Source organism: Procambarus clarkii, chromosome 86 (genome assembly GCF_040958095.1).
Source record: "Procambarus clarkii isolate CNS0578487 chromosome 86, FALCON_Pclarkii_2.0, whole genome shotgun sequence".
Lineage (NCBI taxonomy): Eukaryota > Metazoa > Arthropoda > Malacostraca > Decapoda > Cambaridae > Procambarus > Procambarus clarkii.
Window position 1 is genome coordinate 1,370,299 of NC_091235.1, and position 26,335 is coordinate 1,396,633.

A 26,335-nucleotide genomic window follows, 5' to 3' on the forward strand; every position below is an offset into this window, starting at 1 on the left:
CCACACCCTCAAAAATATTAACTTAAAAATACATTTTATACTGAATACAATTTATCTTCTTAAGCTACTATACAGTACATTTGTTTATCTTACCATTATGGAGAACTCTTGAGAGCATATGGAAGATGGTGAGGAGGGGGGAGGGAGGAGGTGAGGTGTTACTGTTCGGACGGGGAGTCCCCTTCCATTATAACATCAAGCAGTGAGGACTTCCCTTGGGTACACACTCTGGCACGTTTTGTCTGCATACCATTAGGACCTGCTGCTGACTCGCTGCTTGATTTTCTCACTAAAAATCGTTCCATTGAAGATTGTTTTTCCCCTTCTTTCCAACACTTGTCTGTAATGAGGCATCACATTGTCATTAAAAAGTTCAATGCAACAAGCTGTTACAGCTTTATCTGGGTGATTCTTTTCAGCAAAACTTTGCAGTCCTCCCCATACTGCACAAATTTTCCTAATTAATGAGGAAGGGACATCCTCTAATGCCGCCGCCTCCTCCTCCTCCTCTGAAGATTTAATGTACTGCCTAGCTAGTTCAACAACACTAGTACCATTATCATGTTTACGTATGATCTCTTGTTTGTCCTCTATTGTCATTCTTACATGTGTTTTCATATGTTAAACCTTACCACTGACTATTTTGGGACCCATGGCGTGATATATATAATAACCAGTTTTATGTTCATAAAGCAAAAAATCACCACAAAAAACGGAATTTCTTATAGACGTGATCCTCATTAAGTGGGTAGCTCTATTAAACTGAGGCAGGTTGGCCCGTGTGACCGGGAACCACCCGCTCAGTCGACCCAAACGTGTGCCAACACAACAAAGCAGGCGTTCTGCTTTGTGTCTGGAGAATCTCCAGACACCAAGCAGAACGCCTTGAAGGAGACCAACGTCGTCTATGCTTTCAAATGACCACTTGGGGACTGTAAGCCCCAAAGACCTCAGTACATAGGCAAGACAACAACGTCTCTTTCCAGGGGATTAACAATGCATAAGCAACAGGGCTCCTTAAAGGAACATATAATCTCTCACAACCAGGCCATCACCAGAGAAATCTTAACGAGAATACATAAATCATCGATAGATACAGCGATAGCAGGCAGCTCGACATCTGTGAGGCACTACACATCAAAAAGTCAACACCAGCAATCAGCATCCAATTTATGCACAACTATATTCTTCCCACTTCAAGACTCCGAACCAATATAGAACTATCAAGAGGAAGTATGGGCCAATAGGCCCTCTGCAATTACATCCATTCTTATGTTCTCATGTCCAATTAATTCCCATAGTTTCGTGTTTTGTCTTGTGTTTGTCACAAGTTTGTTCACCTCACCCAAAACTGTTGTACCATATCACCTCACCCAAATGCGGGTATAAGTATGGACAAATTTGTGGGTTTACAGGTTACAGCTGTGTGTGTAAATTACAGTCTTTGAAAATGTAATAAGTCATTATGAAGTGCATTCAGGCGTCGCATCAGACTAGAAATATAAATGAACATTGGAGAATTGGTTTTTCAATTACCATCTACAGTGAAAAGAAACGTAAGAAATATTGAGAAAATTCGTGTTAGAATTATTAATCTTACCTTTTCGGTCATATTTAACAACATATGTTTACAAGAAAGACTGCTACCAAAATATACTAATATTAAAACGCACGACCCAGCAGCAAGAAATCAATATTTGTATCAGCCTTCATGATACAATATCGCCAAGATCTGTTTCGAAATAAGATACACAAGGCATAAAATAAGATCAAAGACAACAAAACGCAACTACTACACGCTACAAACCAATGAAGAAACAGCAACATCGACGAAAACCTCCGTATTCGTATCGAGCAACACCTCGACATCCTCACAGATCGACATCGCCACAGCACCGAAACCAGGATCATCAAGAAACTAACAACATTTTATGGAGGACCTATGGCGATTCCACGACCCAGAGATGGCTTCTTGATCCTTACTGGAATCAACCTCACTGAGGACCAAATCACTCTCTTAAATCTGGATATAAACTGTCACGTTATGTCCAGACCAAGTGAGATGGCCCGGAAAATGGAGTTGGAAATCCTATTGGACGACATATTCGACCTCGAGACGCAAAAGAAGGTTACCACTAAAGACACCTTACAAGCAGAACTTATTGCAGAAGGAGGAAAGAATCGAGGCAACTACAGAAGCACCATACTGTCCCCCGAGCTCAAAGCGGCAGCTAAGAACCTTCGTGAGAACAAGGAGATAGTCGTCAGGAGAGGCGACAAGTCGCCAATATACGTCATTCTTAAAAAAAACGAATATCTGGCGAAAAAGAACCTCATACTCTCTGACCAAACTACATCCAAAGAGGTTCTTATCCCTGTGGCCCGTGCTCCCCGCAGTAAGTCAACGAGTTGCTTTGGAGACTTCAGGCTGAAAGCACAGGTACTTAAGTCAGCAAGCAGTTAAGTCGCTTAGCCAGTCTATATGTGGGTTTGGGTATCTGGTGAAGGGATGATTGGCCGAAGTGGGTTTCCAGGCTAGTGGGTCTTGACATTCCCATACGCATAACCAGGTTTGTTTTCCTCAATAACCTTAGGCAGGTGGAGTCCAGATTTTTTGGCGTTTACAGTTTCGATCAATCTGTTTACCTTCGTTTTCAATTCGGCTGTAGTGTCCTTTGTTATCCTTTGGAATTTAGTTTGGTCAGAGAGTATGAGGTTCATTTTTGCCAGATATTCGTCTTTTTTAAGAATAACGTATATTGGCGACTTGTCACCTCTCCTGACGACTATCTCCTTGTTCTCACGAAGGCTCTTAGCTGCCGCTTTGAGCTCGGGGGACAGTATGGTGCTTTTGTAGTTACCTCAAACCTTTCCTTCTTCTGCAATAAGTTCCTCTTGCAAGGTGTCTTTGGTAACCTTTTTTTTTTGCTTCTCGAGGTCGAATATGTCGTCCAATAGGATCTCCAACTCCACTTTCCGGGCCATCTCACTTGGTCTGGACATAACGGGACAGTTAATATCCAGATTTAAGAGTGATATGGTACTCAGTGAGGTTGATTTCAGCAAGGTTTAAGAAGCCCTCTCTGGGTCGTGAAATTGCCGTAGTCTTAAGAAGGGGAGTAAAATCAAGTTGTGAATAATTAAGGACGGACCGAAACGTCGTCGTCCCTTCACTTTCTAGCGTGAAAAGGTGTGGTTTGGTCAACAAGGTTAGTAAAGAGCATTCAGAGAAAACTTATTGTTTGACTCTGGGTACGTATGAGTATTTGCTTTTCATACCACCCATTATTTTATTAATTACTAGCAGTACCCGGCCATGCGTTGCTGAGTTACAGCAACCTTCCCTGTCCCCCAGTCCTCCCACCCATTCCCTCCTCACCCGTCTCCTCGGCCTCCCAATCATTCCCCACTCCACCATCCCCTCATCCCCACCATTCTAAACTCCTCCATCCCCTCGTCCTTCCCCCACCATTACCCCCTCCCTTGTCCCCTCGTCCTCCCCACCATCTCTCACTTCCGTCCCCTCGTCATCCCCACCATTCTGCACTCCTTCGTCCGATGGTGGATGTCGGAAATGGTCAGATGTTCCCATCAAAAAATTGGAAACATCAAGTGATCTGATGTTCCCATCTCTGAAATATACGAAAAACAGTTAAAAAATGAAATGAAATGTGAAAAAATAAACTATATTCACAAAATGAATGGTATGGTAAACAACACAGCATAAAAAATACATGTATTTTTATTCATACAAAATAATTAAATCAAAATGAAAATAAATAAAAATCTATGAAAATTAATTTTATCAGTGCAACTAGAAACATTGATATGGAATTGTAACATATTTAGTATAGCATGTGTGTTGCTCTTAAATGCAACAGATGGCATTGTTTTTCAAGAAAAGCATAGTTTTACCTGTTACAGGTGTGGCATCTATACTTATACTTACGAAATGAACGGTATGCTAAACAACATTGCTCAATTCCAACACAATGTCACACAAAATAATTCAATAAAAAATAAAATAAATCAAAATCTATTAAAATATAATTTATCAAAGCAATCGGAAACATTGAAATGGAATTTGTGACATATTTAGTATAGCGTGCATTTTGCTATTATGTGCAACAGATGGCGCTGTTTTTCAAAACACATGTTTTTACCTGTCACAGGGGTGGCATCTATATAGTATGTATATAAAAAGACGCGCCTATTTGAATGCAATGTTGTGTCGAAATTACAAAGCAATCAGTGAAGAATTTTCGGAGAGTACTGCATGTGTTGCTCTTACATCCAACAGATGGCGCTCTTTTTCAGACAAAGCATGTTTTTTTTTTAAGTCACAGACGTGACATCTATATAGTATGTATATAAAAACGTACTCAGATGCGAATGGAACGTTGTGTGAAAATTTCAAAGCAATCGGTGAAGAACTTTCGAAGATTAGTGGTTATGCAAAAATGAACATTTCTATTTTCATTTATATAGATATTGTATACTTTATTATGCAAGATATAATATCTGATATAATATCAGTTTCATATCTGATTGGTTATAAAATGTGGACATTAACATGTAATTAAGGGTAGTTTGTTTCCTAGAGACCGTAGATTTCTTCCAATTTTTCTGACGCCGGGCAGGAACTGTGGATGCAGAAGGTATTCCCCCTCTGGATCGCTAGACTGAGGCGCGGGATGAAAATCTCGCAGCTCTAGGAGTCTCTTGTTGTTTCAGTGAGCCTAGAATCAAGATCCTTAAGAAACATCCTTGCAATCTCTCCCCATTGATCAAGGGTCTCAGATCATACTGGAACGAGGTTGTACCGGTGATCTATTACTCTGTACTTGGTTGACTTGTCTCTTTCTCTGTGTGTCGCCACGGCTCCTCCTTGGCCGACAGAGAGGGAGATGTATGTGGCTGCAAGGGTTGATACGCAAGTACAGTCCCAGACCAATTGTCTGTCATTTTTCATGGGCGCAGTGTGATTCCATTTGGTCGGCCAGCAAAGCTGACAGAGTTACGGTTCAGTAGATTGCAAGTCTCTCTCACTGTTGGACACTGGGCAGAGGCAAGGCTCCTCTTAATGATTTCAATGATTTCGTCGTGTCATAAGTGACCAATCACCCGATGTTCCACAGAGCAGGCCATGCAATCCATATTCGTCTGCAGTTGCCTCGCTGCAAAATCCACCTGTACACTGAGTGGATAGGGAAAGCAAGGTGAAGGGCGACTTTAATACAAAGCTGCTGCAGATCAAGATGTATACCAGTCACAATCATAGGAACTGCCAAAAGGAAGTCCCCTGTATAACGAGTCTCCACAGCTGTGTGGCACGCATGATCACTGGAGGCTGTTACTGCCTCCAGCACAGCTGGGGCTTCTTTGACTGCAATGGAGCAGTCCCAGCTAGGTTGTGCTGGGGTGCGCCAGGGTACCTCGCTTTGTGTTGCATTTCGTGTAGTGGGGGGTCATATATCCTTGCTGAGTCACACAGGTTGTCTGGTAGAATTTCCTTGACCAAGTCATCTGATGCTGAGGAGCAAGACAGCAAGACTCTGACAGCAATTTGGGTGGCTCTGCAGATGCCAAGGCCACCGAGCCTTACTAGAAGACAGGGGTGTTTCAACTGGCATTCATTGAGGGAGAGGTTGACCACTTTTTCTAACATGGTCTTCAGTAGGAAGTCTTACTCTTCAAGCTTTGGTCTGGTGTAAGATTCAACAGTCACCTTTATTTTTCTGATGTCTTCCAAGAGGTAGTCTAGGGGGCGAGCATTTAGTGCCATCATCCAAAAACCAGGTGTTGAACCAGCGGGATAAGCTTTCGGTACTTTTTTTTAAGACTCAGACCATTCTTCATTTTTCACACATGAAAGTGTTGACTCACTTAAGTGACCAAATGAGCGTCTTATAAAAACACTTGTCAGATGACTTCAATAGGACAACAGAATCCAGACACTCTCCAACACGTGGGCTCTTTTGATCATTTAAAACTAATAATCATCCTGTATATTTATCGGAATAAAGTATTTTGCTAATTATATGACCACCAATTTCTAAAACCTAAAAAAACAAATAGTGTAACAAACAAATCATGAAAGACGACTAATTTGATGCAGAGTAGGATAATTAGTCAATAGAAATTCGTGACGCAGAAAAAAATGGCCGCTAGCTTGGTAACTGGCCAATCAGCAGCGAGAACCCTGCCCCAGCCAGAGGAACAAAGGAACTCAGGCGGTATAATTAATACTGTTGTAAAGACGCCAGCCCTGCTGGTAATTTGCATTACATTGGTAATATTCATATTACAAATTAACAATTAATATGTACAAGATAAAGTTATATTATGAAACCACTTTTAAATAATTAGCTTGGGGCTTCAGGTCTATGAAGCACAGGAGCATAATTAAGGTCAAATGAATATATATATATATATATATATATATATATATATATATATATATATATATATATATATATATATATATATATATATATATATATTTATAACTGAAAACTCACACCCCAGAAGTGACTCGAACCCATACTGCCAGGAGCAACGCAACTGGTATGTACAGGGACGCCTTAATCCGCTTGACCATCACGACCGGACATAAGGAAGTGATAGCCGAAGCTATTTGAACCACTTCCCCGCCGGCACTCAGATGGTAATCTTGGGCATAGCATTTTATCAAATCACCTCATTCTTTGGGGCACACGTGAGGAACACAAATGCAAACAAGCCTGAATGGTCCCCAGGACTATATACAACTGAAAACTCACACCCCAGAAGTGACTCGAACCCATACTGCCAGGAACAACGCAACTGGTATGTACAGGGACGCCTTAATCCGCTTGACCATCACGACCGGACATAAGGAAGTGATAGCCGAAGCTATTTGAACCACTTCCCCGCCGGCACTCGGATGGTAATCTTGGGCATAGCATTTTATCAAATCACCTCATTCTTTGGGGCACACGTGAGGAACACAAATGCAAACAAGCCTGAATGGTCCCCAGGACTATATACAACTGAAAACTCACACCCCAGAAGTGACTCGAACCCATACTGCCAGGAGCAACGCAACTGGTATGTACAGGGACGCCTTAATCCGCTTGACCATCACGACCGGACATAAGGAAGTGATAGCCGAAGCTATTTGAACCACTTCCCCGCCGGCGCTCGGATGGTAATCTTGGGCATAGCATTTTATCAAATCACCTCATTCTTTGGGGCACACGTGAGGAACACAAATGCAAACAAGCCTGAATGGTCCCCAGGACTATATACAACTGAAAACTCACACCCCAGAAGTGACTCGAACCCATACTGCCAGGAGCAACGCAACTGGTATGTACAGGGACGCCTTAATCCGCTTGACCATCACGACCGGACATAAGGAAGTGATAGCCGAAGCTATTTGAACCACTTCCCCGCCGGCACTTGGATGGTAATCTTGGGCATAGCATTTTATCAAATCACCTCATTCTTTGGGGCACACGTGAGGAACACAAATGCAAACAAGCCTGAATGGTCCCCAGGACTATATACAACTGAAAATTCACACCCCAGAAGTGACTCGAACCCATACTGCCAGGAGCAACGCAACTGGTATGTACAGGGACGCCTTAATCCGCTTGACCATCACGACCGGACATAAGGAAGTGATAGCCGAAGCTATTTGAACCACTTCCCCGCCGGCACTCGGATGGTAATCTTGGGCATAGCATTTTATCAAATCACCTCATTCTTTGGGGCACACGTGAGGAACACAAATGCAAACAAGCCTGAATGGTCCCCAGGACTATATACAACTGAAAACTCACACCCCAGAAGTGACTCGAACCCATACTGGCAGGAGCAACGCAACTGGTATGTACAGGGACGCCTTAATCCGCTTGACCATCACGACCGGACATAAGGAAGTGATAGCCGAAGCTATTTGAACCACTTCCCCGCCGGCACTCGGATGGTAATCTTGGGCATAGCATTTTATCAAATCACCTCATTCTTTGGGGCACACGTGAGGAACACAAATGCAAACAAGCCTGAATGGTCCCCAGGACTATATACAACTGAAAACTCTCACCCCAGAAGTGACTCGAAACCATACTGCCAGGAGCAACGGAACTGGTATGTACAGGGACGCCTTAATCCGCTTGACCATCACGACCGGACATAAGGAAGTGATAGCCGAAGCTATCGTGATGGTCAAGCGGATTAAGGCGTCCCTGTACATACCAGATGCGTTGCTCCTGGCAGTATGGGTTCGAGTCACTTCTGGGGTGTGAGTTTTCAGTTGTATATAGTCCTGGGGACCATTCAGGCTTGTTTGCATTTGTGTTCCTCACGTGTGCCCCAAAGAATGAGGTCATTTGATAAAATGCTATGCCCAAAATTACCATCCGAGTGCCGGCGGGGAAGTGGTTCAAATAGCTTCGGCTATCACTTCCTTATGTCCGGTCGTGATGGTCAAGCGGATTAAGGCGTCCCTGTACATACCAGTTGCGTTGCTCCTGGCCGTATGGGTTCGAGTCACTTCTGGGGTGTGAGTTTTCAGTTGTATATAGTCCTGGGGACCATTCAGGCTTGTTTGCATTTGTGTTCCTCACGTGTGCCCCAAAGAATGAGGTGATTTGATAAAATGCTATGCCCAAGATTACCATCCGAGTGCCGGCGGGGAAGTGGTTCAAATAGCTTCGGCTATCACTTCCTTATGTCCGGTCGTGATGGTCAAGCGGATTAAGGCGTCCCTGTACATACCAGTTGCGTGGCTCCTGGCAGTATGGGTTCGAGTCACTTCTGGGGTGTGAGTTTTCAGTTGTATATAGTCCTGGGGACCATTCAGGCTTGTTTGCATTTGTGTTCCTCACGTGTGGCCCAAAGAATGAGGTGATTTGATAAAATGCTATGCCCAAGATTACCATCCGAGTGCCGGCGGGGAAGTGGTTCAAATAGCTTCGGCTATCACTTCCTTATGTCCGGTCGTGATGGTCAAGCGGATTAAGGCGTCCCTGTACATACCAGTTGCGTTGCTCCTGGCAGTATGGGTTCGAGTCACTTCTGGGGTGTGAGTTTTCAGTTGTATATAGTCCTGGGGACCATTCAGGCTTGTTTGCATTTGTGTTCCTCACGTGTGCCCCAAAGAATGAGGTGATTTGATAAAATGCTATGCCCAAGATTACCATCCGAGTGCCGGCGGGGAAGTGGTGCAAATAGCTTCGGCTATCACTTCCTTATGTCCGGTCGTGATGGTCAAGCAGATTAAGGCGTCCCTGTACATACCAGTTGCGTTGCTCCTGGCAGTATGGGTTCGAGTCACTTCAGGGGTGTGAGTTTTCAGTTGTATATAGTCCTGGGGACCATTCAGGCTTGTTTGCATTTGTGTTCCTCACGTGTGCCCCAAAGAATGAGGTGATTTGATAAAATGCTATGCCCAAGATTACCATCCGAGTGCCGGCAGGGAAGTGGTTCAAATAGCTTCGGCTATAACTTCCTTATGTCCGGTCGTGATGGTCAAGCGGATTAAGGCGTCCCTGTACATACCAGTTGCGTTGCTCCTGGCAGTATGGGTTCGAGTCACTTCTGGGGTGTGAGTTTTCAGTTGTATATAGTCCTGGGGACCATTCAGGCTTGTTTTATATATATATATATATATATATATATATATATATATATATATATATATATATATATATATATATATATATATATATATATATATATATATATATATATATATATATATATGAAGGTGAAAAACATGGGGGGATACATAAGGGATAAACATAGGGGCTGCAGAAGGCGTATTGGCCCATACGAGGCATCTCCTATCTAAACACAAAGATTAATCCAGTGTAATTGGCCTGTTATGTTGGACATTGTCTTCTGTGTTGGCATCGATATGTTCTTGTCTTGTCCTTACTCTCATGGTGGGTAGAGTAAATAGTTCCGTGATTTGGGTGTTCATGGTAGGTCGCTCTATTCTTATGTGAATTGCCTCAAGAATTTGTAATCTTCTTGAATCTTGGGTTTTGTCTATTATGCAAGTATTCTTGTTCAACATTTCTCTTGTTAGAGTAATGTCATGGGCTTGTCTCATGTGATTCCTAGGGGCACCAGATTGAAGATGGCATGTCAAACGCCTCGTCAGCTTGGTCGACGTCATACCTATGTACTTACATTGAAGGTTACATCCTTCGTGGGGGCAAGTGTACATGTATACAACGCTTGACTGCTGTAGAGGGTTCTCCGTCGGCTTCGGGCTGTTTTTGATAAGGAGTTCGGAAGTCTTCTTGGTTTTGTAGAATATTATCAGGTTTATGTTTTGGTTAGGAGTAGTGCTTTTTACTCCTTTACGGATTATTTCTTTCATTATTCTTTGCTCTTTTATATGTTCACTGTGCATGGTTGATTTGTAATATAATTTTATTGGGGGTGTTGTGGTTTCTGTTCTAGGTTCTGAATTATACCAACGGTCCAAGTGGACCGTTGGTATAATTACCAATAAACCCCCAATAAAATTATATTACAATAAAATTATATTACAATAAAATTATATTACAAATCAACCATGCACAGTGAACATATAAAAGAGGAAAGAATAATGAAAGAAATAATCCGTAAAGGAGTAAAAAGCACTACTCCTAACCAAAACATAAACCTGATAATATTCTACAAAGCCAAGAAGACTTCCGAACTCCTTATCAAAAACAGCCCGAAGCCGACGGAGAACCCTCTACAGCAGTCAAGCGTTGTATACATGTACACTTGCCCCCACGAAGGATGTAACCTTCAATGTAAGTACATAGGTATGACGTCGACCAAGCTGACGAGGCGTTTGACATGCCATCTTCAATCTGGTGCCCCTAGGAATCACATGAGACAAGCCCATGACATTACTCTAACAAGAGAAATGTTGAACAAGAATACTTGCATAATAGACAAAACCCAAGATTCAAGAAGATTACAAATTCTTGAGGCAATTCACATAAGAATAGAGCGACCTACCATGAACACCCAAATCACGGAACTATTTACTCTACCCACCATAAGAGTAAGGACAAGACAAGAACATATCGATGCCAACACAGAAGACAATGTCCAACATAACAGGCCAATTACACTGGATTAATCTTTGTGTTTAGATAGGAGATGCCTCGTATGGGCCAATACGCCTTCTGTAGCCCCTATGTTTATCCCTTATGTATCCCCCCATGTTTTTCACCTTCATTGTATTATCACCTGACCTAATGCGGGTATAAAATCAACTAATATATATATATATATATATATATATATATATATATATATATATATATATATATATATATATATATATATATATATATATATATATATATATATATATATATATATATATATATATATATGTGTGTGTGTGTGAGAAAGCTGTATGAACGAGCAAGCCATATATCACTGAGAACTCTTTGACCCGGCCAGGATTCGAACCCATTCACGGTACACAGTACCGTGACCACCACACCAATGATCATTGGTGCGGTGGTTATATATATATATATATATATATATATATATATATATATATATATATATATATATATATATATATATATATATATATATATATATATATATATATATATATATATATATATATATATATATATATATATATATATATATATATATATATATATATATATATATATATATATATATATATATATATATATATATATATATATATATATATATATATATGCATATGTCCTGGGGACCATTCAGGCTTGTTCGCATATATATATATATATATATATATATATATATATATATATATATATATATATATATATATATATATATATATATATATATATATATATATATATATATATATATATATTATTATTAAATATGACCGAAAAAGTAAGATTAATAATTCTAACACGAATTTTCTCAATCTTTCGTACATTACGCTTCACTGTTGGAGGTAAATCAAAAATCAATTCTCCAAAATTCATTTTTATTTCTAGTCTGACGCGACACGGGCGCATTTCGTAAAACTTATTACATTTTCAAAGACTTTAGTTCACAAATACACAACTGATTAGAACTTACGTATCTCCGATTTTATATCTACATTTGAGTGAGGTGGGAGGGGTGATGTGGCATTAACACAAGACAGAACAAGAGGGGATATTAATAGGGTATTAAAAGTATCAACACAAGACAGAACACAAACAATGGGTATTGAATAGAAGTGTTTGTAGAAAGCCTATTGGTCCATATTTCTTGATGCTTCTATATTGGAGCGGAGTCTTGAGGTGGGTAGAATATAGTTGTGCAATAATTGGCTGTTGATTGCTGGTGTTGACTTCTTGATGTGTAGTGCCTCGCAAACGTCAAGCCGCCTGCTATCGCTGTATCTATCGATGATTTCTGTGTTGTTTACTAGGATTTCTCTGGCGATGGTTTGGTTGTGGGAAGAGATTATATGTTCCTTAATGGAGCCCTGTTGCTTATGCATCGTTAAACGCCTAGAAAGAGATGTTGTTGTCTTGCCTATATACTGGGTTTTTTGGAGCTTACAGTCCCCAAGTGGGCATTTGAAGGCATAGACGACGTTAGTCTCTTTTAAAGCGTTCTGTTTTGTGTCTGGAGAGTTTCTCATGAGAAGGCTGGCCGTTTTTCTGGTTTTACAGTAAATCGTCAGTTGTATCCTCTGATTTTTGTTTGTAGGGATAACGTTTCTATTAACAATATCTTTCAGGACCCTTTCCTCCGTTTTATGAGCTGTGGAAAAGAAGTTCCTGTAAAATAGTCTAATAGGGGGTATAGGTGTTGTGTTAGTTGTCTCTTCAGAGGTTGCATGGCTTTTCACTTTCCTTCTTATGATGTCTTCGATGAAACCATTGGAGAAGCCGTTATTGACTAGGACCTGCCTTACCCTACAGAGTTCTTCGTCGACTTGCTTCCATTCTGAGCTGTGGCTGAGAGCACGGTCGACATATGCATTAACAACACTCCTCTTGTACCTGTCAGGGCAGTCGCTGTTGGCTTTTAGGCACATTCCTATGTTTGTTTCCTTAGTGTAGACTGCAGTGTGGAAACCTCCGCCCTTTTCCATGACTGTTACATCTAGAAAGGGCAGCTTCCCATCCTTTTCCATCTCGTAAGTGAAACGCAGCACGGAACTCTGCTCAAATGCCTCCTTCAGCTCCTGCAGATGTCTGACATCAGGTACCTGTGTAAAAATGTCGTCAACATACCTGCAGTATATGGCCGGTTTCAAGTTCATGTCGACTAAGACTTTTTGCTCCATGGTACCCATGTAGAAGTTTGCAAACAGGACACCTAGGGGAGAACCCATGGCGACCCCATCTACTTGCTTATACATGTGCCCATCCGGGCTCAAGAAGGGTGCCTCTTTAGTACAAGCTTGGAGTAGTTTCCTCAGAATATTTTCTGGCATGTCAAGAGGAGTACAGGCTGGATCACGATACACTCTGTCGGCTATCATTCCGATTGTCTCGTCCACAGGTACGTTGGTAAACAGCGATTCTACGTCCAACGAGGCTCTTATCCCTGTGGCCCGTGTGCCCCGCAGTAAGTCAACAAAATTCCTTTGGAGACTTCAGGCTGAAGGCGCAAGGAACATAAGGAGTCAGCAGGCCGTTGAGTCGCTTCGCCAGTCTGTACGTGGGTGTGGGTATCTGGCTAATGATTGGCCGAAGTGGGTTTCCAGGCTTGTGTGTCTTGACACTTCCATACGCATATCCAGGTTTTTATTCCCCAATAATCTTTGGCAGGTGGAGTCCGGATTTCTTGGCGTTCACAGTTTCGATCAGTTTGTTGACCTTTGCTTTTAATTCGGCTGTAGTGTCCTGTAGTGTTTAATTCGGCTGTAGGACACTACAGCCGAATTAAAAGCAAAGGTCAACAAACTGATCGAAACTGTGAACGCCAAGAAATCCGGACTCCACCTGCCAAAGATCATTGGGGAATATAAACCTGGATATGCGTATGGAAATGTCAAGACGCACAAGCCTGGCAACCCACTTCGGCCAATCATTAGCCAGATACCCACACCCACGTACAGACTGGCGAAGCGACTCAACGGCCTGCTGACTCCTTATGTTCCTTGCGCCTTCAGCCTGAAGTCTCCAAAGGAATTTTGTTGACTTACTGCGGGGCACACGGGCCACAGGGATAAGAGCCTCGTTGGACGTAGAATCGCTGTTTACCAACGTACCTGTGGACGAGACAATCGGAATGATAGCCGAAAGAGTGTATCGTGATCCAGCCTGTACTCCTCTTGACATGCCAGAAAATATTCTGAGGAAACTACTCCAAGCTTGTACTAAAGAGGCACCCTTCTTGAGCCCGGATGGGCACATGTATAAGCAAGTAGATGGGGTCGCCATGGGTTCTCCCCTAGGTGTCCTGTTTGCAAACTTCTACATGGGTACCATCGAGCAAAAAGTCTTAGTCGACATGAACTTGAAACCGGCCATATACTGCAGGTATGTTGACGACATTTTTACACAGGTACCTGATGTCAGACATCTGCAGGAGCTGAAGGAGGCATTTGAGCAGAGTTCCGTGCTGCGTTTCACTTACGAGATGGAAAAGGATAGGAAGCTGCCCTTTCTAGATGTAACAGTCATGGAAAAGAGCGGAGGTTTCCACACTGCAGTCTACACTAAGGAAACGAACATAGGAATGTGCCTAAATGCCAACAGCGACTGCCCAGACAGGTACAAGAGGAGTGTTGTTAACGCATATGTCGACCGTGCTCTCAGCCACAGCTCAGAATGGAAGCAAGTCGACGAAGAACTCTGTAGGGTAAGGCAGGTCCTAGTCAATAACGGCTTCTCCAATGGTTTCATCGAAGACATCATAAGAAGGAAAGTGAAAAGCCATGCAACCTCTGAAGAGACAACTAACACAACACCTATACCCCCTATTAGACTATTTTACAGGAACTTCTTTTCCACAGCTCATAAAACGGAGGAAAGGGTCCTGAAAGATATTGTTAATAGAAACGTTATCCCTACAAACAAAAATCAGAGGATACAACTGACGATTTACTATAAAACCAGAAAAACGGCCAGCCTTCTCATGAGAAACTCTCCAGACACAAAACAGAACGCTTTAAAAGAGACTAACGTCGTCTATGCCTTCAAATGCCCACTTGGGGACTGTAAGCTCCAAAAAACCCAGTATATAGGCAAGACAACAACATCTCTTTCTAGGCGTTTAACGATGCATAAGCAACAGGGCTCCATTAAGGAACATATAATCTCTTCCCACAACCAAACCATCGCCAGAGAAATCCTAGTCAACAACACAGAAATCATCGATAGATACAGCGATAGCAGGCGGCTTGACGTTTGCGAGGCACTACACATCAAGAAGTCAACACCAGCAATCAACAGCCAATTATTGCACAACTATATTCTACCCACCTCAAGACTCCGCTCCAATATAGAAGCATCAAGAAATATGGACCAATAGGCTTTCTACAAACACTTCTATTCAATACCCATTGTTTGTGTTCTGTCTTGTGTTGATACTTTTAATACCCTATTAATATCCCCTCTTGTTCTGTCTTGTGTTAATGCCACATCACCCCTCCCACCTCACTCAAATGTAGATATAAAATCGGAGATACGTAAGTTCTAATCAGTTGTGTATTTGTGAACTAAAGTCTTTGAAAATGTAATAAGTTTTACGAAACGCGCCCGTGTCGCGTCAGACTAGAAATAAAAATGAATTTTGGAGAATTGATTTTTGGTTTACCTCCAACAGTGAAGCGTAATGTACGAAAGATTGAGAAAATTCGTGTTAGAATTATTAATCTTACTTTTTCGGTCATATTTAATAATATATGTCTACAGGAAAGACTGCTACCAAAATATACTAATATATATATATATATATATATATATATATATATATATATATATATATATATATATATATATATATATATATATATATATATATATATATATATATATATATATATATATATATATATATATATATGTATATATATTAGTATATTTTGGTAGCAGTCTTTCCTGTTGACATATATTATTAAATATGACCGAAAAAGTATGATTAATAATTCTAACACGAATTTTCTCAATCTTTCGTACATTTCTTTTCACTGTTGGTGGTAATTCAAAAATCAATTCTCCAAAATTCATTTTTATTTCTAGTCTGACGCGACACTTGAGCGCGTTTCGTAAAACTTATTACACTTTCAAAGACTTTAGTTACACATACACAACTGAATAGAACTTACACATCTCCGATTTGTTTTTATCTACATTTGAGTGAGGTGGATGGGGTGAGGTGGTATTTAATCGGGTATTAAATTCATCAACACAAGACAGAACACAAAACAATGGGTATTGAATAGAAGTGATTGTAGAAAGCCAATTGGTCCATATTTCTTGATGCTTCTATATTGGAGCGGAGTCTTGAGGTGGGTAGAATATAGTTGTGCATTAATTGGCTGTTGATTGCTGGCGTTGACTTTTTGATGTGTAGTGCCTCGCAAACGTCAAGCCGTCTGCTATCGCTGTATCTATCGATGATTTCTGTGTTGTTTACTAGGATTTCTCTGGCGATGGTTTGGTTGTGGGAAGAGATTATATGTTCCTTAATGGAGCCCTGTTGCTTATGCATCGTTAAACGCCTAGAAAGAGATGTTGTTGTCTTGCCTATATACTGGGTTTTTTGGAGCTTACAATCCCCAAGAGGGCATTTGAAGGCATAGACGACGTTGGTCTCTTTTAGAGCGTTCTGCTTTGTGTTTGGAGAGTTTCTCATGAGTAGGCTGGCCGTTTTTCTGGTTTTATAGTAAATCGTCAGTTGTATCCTCTGATTTTTGTCTGTAGGGATAACGTTTCTATTAACAATATCTTTCAGGACCCTTTCCTCCGTTTTATGAGCTGTGGAAAAGAAGTTCCTGTAAAATAGTCTAATAGGGGGTATAGGTGTTGTGTTAGTTGTCTCTTCAGAGGTTGCATGGCGTTTCACTTTCCTTCTTATGATGTCTTCGACGAAACCATTGGAGAAGCCGTTGTTGACTAGGACCTGCCTTACCCTACAGAGTTCTTCGTCGACTTGCTTCCATTCTGAGCTGTGGCTGAGAGCACGGTCGACATATGCGTTAACAACACTCCTCTTGTACCTGTCTGGGCAGTCGCTGTTGGCATTTAGGCACATTCCTATGTTCGTTTCCTTAGTGTAGACTGCAGTGTGGAAACCTCCGCTCTTTTCCATGACTGTTACATCTAGAAAGGGCAGCTTCCTATCCTTTTCCATCTCGTAAGTGAAACGCAGCACGGAACTCTGCTCAAACGCCTCCTTCAGCTCCTGCAGATGTCTGACATCAGGTACCTGTGTAAAAATGTCGTCAACATACCTGCAGTATATGGCCGGTTTCAAGTTCATGTCGACTAAGACTTTTTGCTCGATGGTACCCATGTAGAAGTTTGCAAACAGGACACCTAGGGGAGAACCCGTGGCGACCCCATCTACTTGCTTATACATGTGCCCATCCGGGCTCAAGAAGGGTGCCTCTTTAGTACAAGCTTGGAGTAGTTTCCTTAGAATATTCTCTGGTATGTCAAGAGGAGTACAGGCTGGATCACGATACACTCTGTCGGCTATCATCCCGATTGTCTCGTCCACAGGTACGTTGGTGAACAGTGATTCTACGTCCAACGAGGCTCTTATCCCTGTGGCCCGTGTACCCCGCAGTAAGTCAACAAATTCTTTTGGAGACTTCAGGCTGAAGGCGCAAGGGACATATGGAGTCAGCAGGCCGTTGAGTCGCTTCGCCAGTCTGTACGTGGGTGTGGGTATCTGGCTAATGATTGGCCGAAGTGGGTTTCCAGGCTTGTGTGTCTTGACACTTCCATACGCATATCCAGGTTTATATTCCCCAATAATCTTTGGCAGGTGGAGTCCGGATTTCTTGGCGTTCACAGTTTCAATCAGTTTGTTGACCTTTGCTTTCAATTCGGCTGTAGTGTCCTTCGTTACCCTTTGGAATTTAGTTTGGTCAGAGAGTATGAGGTTCATTTTCGCCAGATATTCGTCTTTTTTAAGAATGACATATATTGGCGACTTGTCACCTCTCCTGACAACTATCTCCTTGTTCTCACAAAGGCTTTTAGCTGCCGCTTTGAGCTCGGGGGACAGTATGGTGCTTCTGTAATTGCCTCGATTCTTTCCTCCTTCCGCAATAAGTTCTGCTTGTAAGGTATCTTTGGTAGTGACCTTCTTTTGTGTCTCGAGGTCGAATATGTCGTCCAACAGAATTTCCAACTCCACTTTCCGGGCCATCTCACTCGGTCTGGACATAACGTGACAGTTTATGCCCAGATTTAGGAGAGTGACTTGGTCCTCAGTGAGGTTAATTCCTGCAAGGTTCAGGAAGCCATCTCTAGGTCGTGGAATTGCCATAGGTCCTCCATATAACTTTGTTAGTTTCTTGATAATCCTTGTTTCAGTGCTGAGGTGATGTCGGTCTGTGAGGATGTCGAGGTGTTGTTCAATGCGGGTACGGATACTTTCGTCGATGTTGCTATTTCTCCACTCGTTTGTAGCATGAAGTAGTTGCGTTTTGTTGTCTTTGATTTCATTCTCAGCCTTGTATATCTGATCACGAATCAGATCCTGGCGATATTTTATCGTGAAGGCTTGATTCCTTGCTGCTGGGTCGTGCGTTTTAATATTAGTATATTTTGGTAGCAGTCTTTCTGTGAAAAGACAGTGACAGTGAAAAGAAATGTACGAAAGATTGAGAAAATTCGTGTTAGAATTATTAATCTTACTTTTTTGGTCATATTTAATAATATATGTCTACAGGAAAGACTGCTACCAAAATATACTAATATTAAAACGCACGACCCTGCTATGCGTTGAGGAACCGCTATGCAAAAGAGGAACGGTGCAAGTGGGTCTCCCTGTTGAATTCCCTCTGCTGAGGTGACTTCATGTTTGCCAAACAGGAGGGTTGAGTCTTTGCTGTAGCCTGCTGACACAAACGGGAGAATGCTTGGGCAATGTTCCTGGACTGCAGTGAGGATTGCTTCCCTTTTGACCGAGTTGAAAGCGTTTTTAAAATCTAATTTTACTACTGCCTGGTCTTCAGTAAGAGAGCTAATGTAGGCTCGTGCAGCATGAGCCGCTGCTTCACAGCCTTGGGGGACTCCAAACCCCAGCTGGTTGGGTTGCAGCATGGTGGCTGCTTCCATTCGGATACTTCTGACAGCAGCCCTTGCAACTAGGCGGCGAAGGATATTAACAACGGCAATGGGTCTGATCCCTCCCCCTTTCTTTTTGAGGGCACATAGGGATGCACCAAAGAAGAATGGTTTGATTTCATCAGGGATTAACCCGGCGAGGCAGTTGTTGACAAACGTTGTGATTTCTGTCAGGAGCGCTTCTGCAGCTGGGCCAAGAACAGGGTTCACCATTTCCTTCACATGTTGAGGTCTTACCCCTGTGTAGCCTCCTGAGGAGCCCGGGGGAAATGAAACGATAGCTTTATAAACCTCTGACTCCCGGAGGACGAGAGGTTCCTGGTTAGGGGCGAGCCTGACCTGTGGGGGAGGTCCATCTACGGCCCTGAGGGGGTGTTTTTCTCTCAGTGCTTGGGCTGTGGTTTCATTCCTGGGCAAAATTTTGTCCTCACTTGTGATCAACCTGAGTGCCCCGACTGTATTGCCCTCTTCAATTTTCTTGCTGACTTGGGTACCTAATTTTCTGTTGTCGCTGATTGTCGTACTTGGTCTGCCTCGGCGGTGTTTGGTGTGTTTGGGGAGGCGGACTAGGTTGTCAGACCTAGGAAAATCCCTAATTGCTTTATTGACGGATGAGGCCAGTGTCTTGCCTCCTCTGTCTGGTACACCTAAGCATGCACTGCCAAAAAGTAACAGATTGTGCCAGGCTTTGATGGTATCAGGTGCATCAAGGTTATTTGACCCTCTGTTGACTTTTGCGATGAGGTCCGTGTATTTCCCGGCAGCAAATGGGCGAGAGGCCTTTGGGATGTGGGTGAGTGTTCTGGTTGACGTTGCTTTAATTGCCTCTAGCAGGTCGTCTGTTGCAATGTAATCTGTTGCGATTTGTACTGGTGCAACAGGCTCCTGAGTGCTGCCTCCTCCCACGGGAGGCCTCCCTGACCCAGGACAGTCGCCATGCTGGCGTATGACTCTGGAGACAGAGTTGATGCTGATGTTGCTCCCACAAACACTGCAGGTGCCTCTCCTTTGATTAGCTTCGGGAGGGGTGAGCTGGCTGGTAGCGGCTTCTTCTGCCATCCCCTTAGGTGAAGTGACTGTAACCTTGCACATATATATATATATATATATATATATATATATATATATATATATATATATATATATATATATATATATATATATATATATATGTATGTCGTACCTAGTAGCCAGAACGCACTTCTCAGCCTACTATGCAAGGCCCGATTTGCCTAATAAGCCAAGTTTTCCTGAATTAATATATTTTCTCTAATTTTTTTCTTATGAAATGATAAAGCTACCCATTTCATTATGAATGAGGTCAATTTATTTTTATTGGAGTTAAAATTAACGTAGATATATGACCGAACCTAACAAACCCTACCTAACCTAACCTAACCTATCTTTATAGGTTAGGTTCGGTGTGGTAGCCGAAAAAGTTAGGTTAGGTTAGGTTAGGTAGGTTAGGTAGTCGAAAAACAATTAATTCATGAAAACTTGGCTTATTAGGCAAATCGGGCCTTGCATAGTAGGCCGAGAAGTGCGTTCTGGCTACTAGGTACGACATGTATATATATATATATATATATATATATATATATATATATATATATATATATATATATATATATATATATATATATATATATATATATATATATAAGGCACAACTCTCCTAAACACGAGAGTGAAGTATACAACTTTAGAACACTTTCCCACCAGGAGACTCGAACCCTAGCCAGCACAGAAGCCTTCCAGCAACTGGCATAACAGGTACGCCTTAACCCGCTCCACCACCTGCTCAGACCCTTAAAAGAGATGGTAATTTCGGAGTATTTAAATACACCAAAGATCACCACCTCCCAAGAGCACTAGAGCAAGTGAGGGGTCATTTATACGTTTATTTCATCAAGTCCCTGTTAATATGGGAAGACACAGTGTCTATGCTTAAGGCATATACTTCCTTATATATGAAGTTGTATACTTCACTCTCGTGTTTAGGAGAGTTGTGCCTTAAGCATAGACACTGTGTCTTCCCATATTAACAGGGACTTGATGAAATTAACGTCTAAATGACCCCTCACTTGCTCTAGTGCTCTTGGGAGGTGGTGATCTTTGGTGTATTTAAATACTCCGAAATTACCATCTCTTTTAAGGGTCTGAGCAGGTGGTGGAGCAGGTTAAGGCGTACCTGTTATGCCAGTTGCTGGAAGGCTTCTGTGCTGGCTAGGGTTCGAGTCTCCTGGTGGGAAAGTGTTCTAAAGTTATATATATATATATATATATATATATATATATATATATATATATATATATATATATATATATATATATATATATATATATATATATATATATATATATATATATATATAAATATATATATATATATATATATATATATATATATATATATATATATATATATATATATATATATATATATATATATATATATATATATATATATATATATATATATATATATATATATATATATATATATATATATATATATATATATATATATATATATATATATATATATATATATATATATATATATATATATATATATATATATATATATATAAGAAGGGAGTACCACCTCTAGCTGGAAGAAGGGGGACCCATAGCCTCGGAGGAAACCACGCATAACGCATTAGAGGGAATGTTTAGATGCCCTCCAATACAGTTTCTGTGTGCTTTTCTCCTACCACCCCCTTCCTTGAATATTTTTTGTGCTTTATTATGCATTTGATGGTTACAAGATATACATGGGTTGATACAAAAATAATAATGCAAAAAGGTGCTTAAAGGTTATGGATCTCTTGAAGAACACAACAATGGGAAACATTGATGAATGTCACAGACGGGTTCGATCATTGTTGCAAGTCAAACACTTCTTCGAATTCCTCTGAAGTTGGACTAGTGCCCAAGACGCAACAGGCATTTCCCCTCTGAATCGCAACACTGAGGCGCTGGAACAAGAAACTTTTTGCTCTCTGGTCTTTTGTAGCGCTGATCAATTTGTCCCCCAATTCCTTCAGGAACTTCAATGCACATTTTCCCCACGAACCGAGGGTCTCCGAGCCGATCGGAACAAAGCTGTAGCAGTGTGCTAGGCCTCTGTATTTAATAATTTTCTGCGATTCCCTGAAAGAAGCAGCACCACCGCTTTCACGTGTGCTGTAGTGGAGGTAGGTACTGGCCAGTGTGGCAGCGCACGTGTAGTCCCATACCACTTGCTTACCATCCTTCCAAGGTAGCAAGGTGACCCCATCAGGGCGCTTCTGAGGGTCGTTAGGTCTGGATAAGTGTGGTTCTCTTTGTGCCGGGCAGCGGGCTGTGGCGAGGCTCCTCTTGATGATGTCGTTGACTTCTTCATGTCTTGCAATTTTACCCTGTGATTTACGACATACCAGACCATGACGACCATACTGGTCTGCCATCGCAGTTCCGCAGATGCACCTATGTTCGGTGAGGATGGGGGCGGCAAGGCGAAGGGCAACTCCAATGCGGAGAGCGTCATGACTGAGGCGAGTTCCCAGGGCTGCATTGGGCACAGCAAATAAAAAATCCCGGCGTGGGGTGCTGTTACCGCTAGGAGGCGGGCTTTGTTTTCAGCATCAGCGTTGTCAATCATTGCTGTGACAGTCTTTTCCATTATGGGGCTATCCCAGTGGGCCTGCTTGTGGTCTTTTGGGACTTGTGGTCGGGGTTGAGGGTGTGCAATGGTGTCCCATTGTCTGGCTGCTTCGATGAACGTTTGATCATGAGTTCCCGCTGTCTCTCTCATACGCTCTGGTAGGATCTGCCCTACCAATTCGTTGGCTGCTGTACATGAGGATAAGAATGCTGGAAGTGCTACCTCAGTTGCCTTTCGTATGCCTATCCCTCCAAATCTCACTGGTAGTGTTGCTTGGTCCCAATGACTGTCATCTAAATCTAGGTTGAGCGCCTTCCTGAATATTGACCTGAGGAGCTCCTCATATTGATTTAGAAGTGGGTTGCCAAAAGTTGGTGCACACCTTAAGAAGTATGTTAGCCTGGGCCTAGCCTGATATATATATATATATATATATATATATATATATATATATATATATATATATATATATATATATATATATATATATATATATATATATATATATATATATATATATATATATATATATATATATATACCCCTGAACTTAAAAAAAAACTTTAAGCATATTATTGATTAGATTTTTAATGTGGTTAAAATTATATAACTATTTATAGTACTATTTTTTATTTTTATGGTGGTGGTAATATTTGTATCGTTTTATATTAATATTTGTGTGATAATTGGTAAAAAAATATGTTATTTTATTTTTTAGAATCATTAAGTTAATTTCATTTGGTTGTTGCAATCTAGAATTGCACTCCTCTATACAGTTACTCTCATTAGTGTGGGGAATACTGTAGTTATACTGAATTATTTTGGGGTCATTATTATTATTAGTATCATTATTATTAATATTATTATTATTATTATTATTATTATTATTATTATTATTATTATTATTATTATTATTATTATTATTATTATTATGGGATGACGCAGCAGTAGTAAGAGAGGTTGTAGTAATAGCGGAGCAACCCGTTCTCGCAAATTTAATAAGTCAATATTGACTTAATAAATATGTGCATAGGTGACATACTTAACATAATAGATACCCTTAAAAAGATTCATAGAAAACACCGACCTTACCTAACCTTGTTAGTATCTTAAGATAAACATCTTATTGCTTCGTAATTACAATTATTACCTAACCTATAATAGGTATAGGTTAAGTAATAATTGTAATTACGAAGCAATAAGATGCTTATCTTAAGATACTAACAAGGTTAGGTAAGGTCGGTGTTTTCTATGAATCGTTTTAAGGGTATCTATTATGTTTAGTATATCACCTATGCACGTAGGTAATAAGTCAATATTGACTTTACGAATTTGCGAGAACGGGTTGAGCGGAGGTAATATTAGTAGAAGTCGTAACATTATTATTATATAAAACACCGTGTGTGTGTGTGTGTGTGTGTGTGTGTGTGTGTGTGTGTGTGTGTGTGTGTGTGTGCGCGTGTGTGTGTGTGTGTGTGTGTGTGTGTGTGTGTGTGTGTGTGTGTGTGTGTGTGTGTGTGTGTAAGCTGGTGCGGCCCATCCAGCCTTCCCTTGAAGCCTGGACACGAGTAAACACTGTCAACCTCCCGCACACTTGCCAGTCTTGACATTTGTCACCGCAGTCGGTGGCACTTTGGTACTACCAGAGAAAAGCTGCTGGGCCGACCCCACGGGACACAAAGGGATAGTATTCAAGAAGACTGACTCGCCTACACATTACCTGTCACAGTGGCCCGGGTTCCTCCCTGCCTCTGGCTGCTCTGAGCGACGCCAGCCTTCATTTTCTTTGTTACGGAAGCACAAAATTAGTTTGGAATTGTCGGTGATATTTTGTTAGCGACGAGAGCAGAGCGTCGGCGGTAGCAGGAAATGATAATATTTGATAACAAGAGGTAATGCAAGTGGTCATTTTAAAGGTAATACTCAGAGGATAAATAAAGGTCAGAGCAAATACATTGGTTAGTGCGCCGTCCAGTTGTGAACACTTTCTTGATATTGATCCGTCAGCGTACTTAACAATAAGTACCCGGTGGTGCCCGGGTCTCGCTCCCTCCCAACCCGTTCTCGCAAATTCGTAAAGTCAATATTGACTTATTAACTACGTGCATAGGTGACATACTAAACATAATAGATACCCTTAAGAAGCTTCATAGAAAACACCGACCTTACCAAACCTTGTTAGTATCTTAAGATAAGCATCTTATAGCTGTGTAATTACAATTGTTACTTAACCTATTATAGGTATAGGTTAAGTAATAATTGTAATTACGAAGCAATAAGATGCTTATCTTAAGATACTAACAAGGTTAGGTAAGGACGGTGTTTTCTATGAAGCTTTTTAAGGGTATCTATTATGTTTAGTATGTCACCTATGCACGTAGTTAATAAGTCAATATTGACTTTACGAATTTGCGAGAACGGGTTGCCCTCCCGCTATCCCCCTCTGTTCTCCTATAGTTTCTCTCTTCAAATCTCACCCTCTTTCATCTCTTCCTCTCACTTCTATCATCAGACTCTCTCCTGTCCGCTTCCTCCACACATTCCATTTCCCGCTTCTGCCCCTTTCTCCTCTCCCCAACATCACCTTCCCTCCACACCCCTCTCTCTTTCCTTCTCTCTCCACATCTAACCCCCTAGCTCTCTCTGTCCCTGTCTGTCTGCCTCCCTCTCTCTCTCTCTCTCCCTCTCTCTCTCTCTCTCTCTCTCTCTCTCTCTCTCTCTCTCTCTCTCTCTCTCTCTCTCTCTCTCTCTCTCTCTCTCTCTCTCTCTCTCTCTCTCTCTCTCTCTCTCTCTCTCTCTCTCTCTCTCTCTCTCTCTCTCTAGATATAGGTGTCCTAGTGAGGCTTCCCAGAGAGTAGAAGAGAGAGAGAGAGAGAGTGCGTGTGTGTGTGTGTGTGTGTGTGTGTGTGTGTGTGTGTGTGTGTGTGTGTGTATGTGTGTGTGTGTGCGTGTGTGTGTGTGTGTGTGTATGTGTGTGTGTGTGTGTGTGTGTGTGTATGTGTGTGTGTGTGTGTGTGTGTGTGTGTGTGTGTGTGTGTGTGTGTGTGTGTGTGTGTGTGTGTGTGTGTGTGTGTGTGTGTGTGTGTGTGTGTGTCTCACCTAATTGTGCTTGCGGGGGTTGAGCTTTGGCTCTTTGGTCCCGCCTCTCAACCGTCAATCAACTGGTGTACAGATTCCTGAGCCTATTGGGCTCTATCATATCTACCTTTGAAACTGTGTATGGAGTCAGCCTCTACCACATCACTTCCTAGTGCATTCCATTTATTAACTACTCTGACACTGAAAAAGTTCTTTCTAACGTCTCTGTGGCTCATTTGGGTACTCAGCTTCCACCTGTGTCCCCTTGTTCGCGTCCCACCAGTGTTGAATAGTTCATCCTTGTTTACCCGGTCGATTCCCCTGAGGATTTTGT